We start from the raw sequence: 6,507 nt of genomic DNA, 5'->3' as shown, positions 1-6,507 counted from the left end.
CTTTCGTAACTCCCATAATTTCTTCGTAGTGGCTCCGTTCCATGCCTCATTTCATAGGGAAGCCCAAAGTGGCTCTATTTCATTCTATTTCACTTCCTAGCACTTCCTATCATTTAATATCCATCCCTTTGGTCTTATTGACATAAGAGATGTCATTTATAGTCTATCTCTTTCTATATATGGAAAGTCAAGAAATTCTCATCGAAACATCGAGAAATTGTGCATATAGAAAACTCTAAAGAAAGAAAAAAAGGAGACCCATGCCATGATTTTCAAATCTTTTCTATTTAGTAGTCTAAGTTTCTCGATGAGGATAATTAATTCGGTCGTTGTGGTCGGACTCTATTATGGATTTCTGACTACATTCTCCATAGGTCCCTCTTAGATCTTCTTTCTCCAATCTTGGATTAGGGAAGAAGGAGATATTCGCGACTACTGGCGATTTCATTATGGGGCAGCTCATGATCTTCATATCGATCTATTATCCACCTCTGTATCTATTCTTTCTTAGCTAAACAGGTGGAAGATCTATCCAATTTGGTTATATTATATCATGGACTCGAAAAACGGATCTGAATTTGACTGAAATGCACGATCTTCACAGGTATCACTTTTCACGATACCTAAAAGGTGGAATAGCGATTTTCGAACCATTTCCTATAAGAGAATGGTTTCCATTACTTTGAGAAATGGATTCTTATATCAAACTATAGCTATTGCATTAAAGAAGAAAAGAAACTAATAGAAGTCGAAGACGCGGAATGATAGTGAATAGAGAGAAAGATTCTTCTGATTTTCTTGTTTCTATCTACTAGACGCCGTAGAGAATTGAGAATTTTCATGTCTTTCAATTCTCGTACTCGTAATTGGAAAGTTATGGAAGGAGACCCATCATTTTGCAATGAAAACAACATATAAAACTCTGGACAATTTCGAAATCAGGCCAAGCGTCTTAATACATATGCAAAAAAATTCATTATTGGCCCACCATTGATTAGAAGATTTAGCTTGTATGAATCGCTATTGGTTTGATACGAATAATGACAATCGTTTCAGTATGTTAAGGATACAGATGTATCCACAATTCATTTAGAGTTACTTAATAGTCTATTTCTTATACCATATCTCTATCCCGTGAAATTCTCGAGCCAAAAGATGGATGCATATGCTGTGTTTCATTTTGCTAAATGATATCAATTAAATGGTGTATCAATTCCATAAATTGCATATAGCAATAAATAAATCAGCAAAATTCTTTCTAATATTTTAGATAGAAGAAACATTTCTTCTATCTAAAATATTAGAAAGAATGTACCCTTCTATCCAAATCCAATTTGCATCGATAAAATAAATCCAAATTCCAGTAGTAGATGAATAATTGCAAATTTGTGTGTGTACGAGATTAGAATAACTTCAAAATAACTGACATAATTTTGTATTTTTCCTGATCAGAAAAATACATGAAAAAGAAAGGAGGTAGAAAAATTTTTGGATTTATGGTTAAAGAAGAAAAAGAAGAAAACAGGGGTTCTGTTGAATTTCAAGTATTCAGTTTCACCAATAAGATACGGAGACTTGCTTCACATTTGGAATTACACAAAAAAGATTTTTCATCGGAAAGAGGTCTACGAAGACTTTTGGGAAAACGTCGACGTTTGCTGGCTTATTTGGCAAAGAAAAATAGAGTACGTTATAAGAAATTAATCGGTCAGTTGAATATTCGGGAGCAGTAATTTAATCGTTCAAATTTTTTTCTTGTTTTATTATTTTTTTAGTAGTCTTATAGTAGTCTTAGATTTTTCATTTTGATGAGCCTCGCTTTGAGGAATTCATGGAATAATCCATTTTCATGGAATAATGAATTAAGGAAGAAAGGATATGAGTCTACCGCTTACAAGAAAAGATCTCATGATAGTCAATATGGGCCCTCAACACCCATCAATGCATGGTGTTCTTCGACTGATCGTTACTCTCGATGGTGAGGATGTTATTGATTGTGAACCCATATTAGGGTATTTACACAGAGGAATGGAAAAAATCGCGGAAAACCGAACTATTATACAATACTTACCTTATGTAACAAGGTGGGATTATTTAGCTACTATGTTTACAGAAGCAATAACAGTAAATGCACCAGAATTCTTGGAGAATATTCAAATACCACAAAGAGCCAGCTATATTAGGGTAATTATGTTAGAATTAAGCCGGATAGCTTCTCACTTGCTATGGCTTGGACCTTTTATGGCGGATCTCGGCGCACAGACTCCTTTTTTCTATATTTTTAGAGAGAGAGAATTAATATATGATCTATTTGAAGCTGCTACAGGTATGCGAATGATGCACAATTACTTTCGCATCGGAGGAGTAGCCGCCGATCTACCTTATGGATGGATCGATAAATGTTTAGATTTCTGTGATTATTTTTTACGCGGAGTTGTTGAATATCAACAACTTATTACACAGAATCCAATTTTTTTAGAGCGAGTTGAAGGAGTAGGTTTTATTAGCGGAGAAGAAGCAGTAAATTGGGGCTTATCGGGACCGATGTTACGAGCTTCTGGAATACAATGGGATCTTCGTAAAGTAGATCCTTATGAGTCTTACAACCAATTTGATTGGAAAGTCCAATGGCAAAAAGAAGGGGATTCGTTAGCTCGCTATTTAGTACGAATTGGTGAAATGAGGGAATCCATCAAAATAATTCAACAAGCTGTAGAAAAAATTCCTGGAGGACCTTATGAAAATTTAGAAGTCCGACGCTTTAAGAAAGAAAATAATTCTGAATGGAATGATTTTGAGTATAAATTTCTTGGTAAAAAACCTTCGCCCAATTTTGAATTGTCAAGACAAGAGCTTTATGTAAGAGTAGAAGCCCCAAAAGGTGAATTAGGGATTTATCTAGTAGGAGATGATAGCCTTTTCCCCTGGAGATGGAAAATCCGTCCACCCGGGTTTATTAATTTGCAAATTCTTCCTCAGCTAGTTAAAAAAATGAAATTGGCTGATATCATGACGATATTAGGTAGTATAGATATCATTATGGGGGAAGTTGATCGTTGAAATGATAATAGATAGGGTAGAGGTAGAAACTATCAATTCTTTTTCGAAATTGGAATTATTAAAAGAAGTCTATGGACTGATATCGATTCTACCCATTTTGACCCTCCTTTTGGGAATAACAATAGAGGTACTCGTAATTGTGTGGTTAGAAAGAGAAATATCTGCGTCGATACAACAACGTATTGGTCCTGAATATGCTGGCCCCCTGGGCCTGCTTCAAGCTATAGCAGATGGGACTAAGCTACTTTTTAAAGAAGATATTCTGCCATCCCGAGGAGATATTTCTTTATTTAGCATTGGACCCTCTATAGCAGTCATATCAGTTTTATTAAGTTTTTTAGTTATCCCTTTGGGATATCATTTTGTTTTAGCCGATCTTAGTATTGGTGTTTTTTTATGGATTGCCATTTCAAGTATAGCTCCTATTGGTCTTCTTATGGCAGGATATAGCTCAAATAATAAATATTCTTTTTCAGGCGGTCTACGAGCTGCTGCTCAATCCATTAGTTATGAAATACCATTAACTTTTTGTGTGCTAGCAATATCTCTACGTGTGATTCGTTAAAATAGATCTTTTTCCTATAAAATCCATTAACTATTTATATTCCTTTTCTTATTTAGTATTTGGGTTGGTAAGTTAAACTAGATAGCTATATGAGTGAAACAAAACAGCTTATAAATTTGTAGTAAAAAGAAAAAATCTCATTTCCTACGTACAAGAAAAAAGTGGAAGTAAACATAAGCAGTGTAAACTCTTTATCCCAAGGTTGATATTTTTTAATTAGTCATCATATCTTGAAGCGGCCAAGAATAAAGGATTCACGATATGGAATTCCATTACTAGAATACTCCTAGTTATTACTATAACTTAATAATCCATAAGAAGAATCCACCAAAAGTTAGTGAAGGGTTAGGAACACTAAAGTACATAAAGGATTAGTAATGGAAAATCTAAAACATTAGAGATTTTTGCCCATAAAAGGAATCATAATAAGGACTTGCAATTTGTAGAAATTATCAAGTAGTACTTTCTTCGGATTCCGATCCAGAGTATGTTCCCATTCACTTGTTAAGGAAATGGCTATCAAGAACGAATTAACCCTTTATCCATTTTTTCTTTTTAAATACCCCCTCCCTGGGGAAAGAAGAATAGTAAAAAAGATATGGAGTGCACTAGAAAAAATTTTCATTATTTCCTTCCTCTATCCATATTCATGCAGAATTGCTCATGAACTAATACCCAACTCTTTCCATTTATTAATTGAATTCCTATAACAAGTAACAAGTGTTTTATTCCAAGATTAAGTTATTACTGAACAAAGAAAAATTTTCATTATATTATAAAGGATGAGATCAATTCGGAAGCGCTTTTTCTTATTCTAGCAGACGGAATTCCTTTGGTCTAATTTAGGACTTTCAAATCTATTTTATTTTATCTAATTCTATCTACGCCCCCGGGGCTAGGAACAAAACAGTCCTTTCCTTTTTCTGATCATAGAGAAGCCGTATGAAGCTAAGGTTTCATGTACGGTTTTGAAATAGCGGTGGGAACTGTGATGTTATCACCGACTATGATTATCTAACAGTTCAAGTACAGTTGATATAGTTGAAGCACAGTCAAAATACGGTTTTTTTGGATGGAATATTTGGCGTCAGCCTATAGGTTTTCTGGTTTTTTTAATTTCTTCTTTGGCAGAATGTGAAAGATTACCCTTTGATTTACCAGAAGCGGAGGAAGAATTAGTAGCAGGTTACCAAACTGAATATTCCGGTATCAAATATGGTTTATTTTATCTTGTTTCTTACCTAAATTTATTAGTTTCTTCTTTATTTGTAACAGTTCTCTACTTGGGCGGGTGGAATTTATCTATTCCCTATATATCCTTTTTTGATTTTTTCCAAATGAATAAAGCAGTTGGAATTTTGGAAATGACAATGGGTATATTTATTACATTAACTAAAGCTTATTTATTTCTCTTCATTTCTATCACAATAAGATGGACTTTACCGAGGATGAGAATGGATCAGTTATTAAATCTTGGATGGAAATTTCTTTTACCTATTTCCCTGGGCAATCTCTTATTAACAACCTCTTCTCAACTTGTTTCACTATAAATAAGATAATACAATAATAGTAAGAATATTTTCAACACAAAAGCTCTCTCAAACAAGAGAAAGAAACATATCTTTTTCATAGATATTTAGAATGAATATGTTCCCTATGGTAACTGGGTTCATGAGTTATGGTCAACAAACAATACGTGCTACAAGGTACATAGGTCAAAGTTTCATAACTACCTTATCCCACACAAATCGTTTACCTATAACGATTCACTACCCTTATGAAAAATCAATTACACCAGAGCGTTTCCGAGGGCGAATCCACTTTGAATTTGATAAATGTATTGCTTGTGAAGTATGTGTTCGCGTATGTCCGATAGATTTACCCGTTGTGGATTGGAGATTTGAAAAGGATATTAAAAGAAAACAATTGCTTAATTATAGTATTGATTTCGGAGTTTGTATATTTTGTGGCAATTGTGTTGAGTACTGTCCAACAAGCTGTTTATCAATGACTGAAGAATATGAACTTTCTACCTATGATCGTCATGAATTGAATTACAATCAAATTGCTTTAAGTCGGTTACCAATCTCCATAATGGGAGATTACACAATTCAAACAATTAGGAATTCGTCTGAAAGTAAAATAAACAAAGAAAAATCTTCGAATTCAAGAACGATTACTGATTACTAAACTTTGATTTTGTCTTTCTGTTATAAAAATCTAATAATTCTTTATTAAACTTTAAAATTAAACTATAAAGAAAAACGAAAAACTACTGCTTATTGGAAATTATTTCTTATTTTAAATCAGACTAGATTTTCGTGATATAATATAATTTATAACTATAAGTTTATACACAAAAAAATACCCTAATCCTTTTTTCCTTCCTTGAATCCTTTAGTTTTAGTCAGTTCATGAAAAATTTTATACTATTAATTTCTTTTTATCCATAATGGATTTACCTGGACCAATACATGAGATTCTTATGCTATTTGGGGGATTTGTTCTTCTACTAGGGGGTCTAGGAGTAGTATTACTTACCAACCCCATTTATTCTGCCTTTTCGCTGGGATTAGTTCTTGTTTGTATATCCTTATTCTATTTTTTATTAAATTCCTACTTTGTAGCTGTCGCACAACTTCTTATTTATGTGGGAGCCATAAATGTCTTGATCATATTCGCTGTAATGTTCGTAAATGGCTCAGAATGGTCTAAAGATAAGAATTATTGGACTATTGGAGATGGGTTCACTTCACTCGTTTGTATAACTATTGTTTTTTCACTAATGACTACTATCCCAGATACGTCGTGGTATGGAATTCTTTGGACTACAAGATCAAACCAAATAGTAGAACAGGGTCTCATAAATAATGTTCAACAAA

This window comes from Triticum urartu, unplaced genomic scaffold (genome assembly GCF_056163025.1).
Source record: "Triticum urartu cultivar PI428250 unplaced genomic scaffold, HENAU_Tu73 scaffold1, whole genome shotgun sequence".
In the NCBI taxonomy this organism is placed as follows: Eukaryota; Viridiplantae; Streptophyta; class Magnoliopsida; order Poales; family Poaceae; genus Triticum; species Triticum urartu.
Note: the sequence above shows the minus strand (reverse complement) of the source record.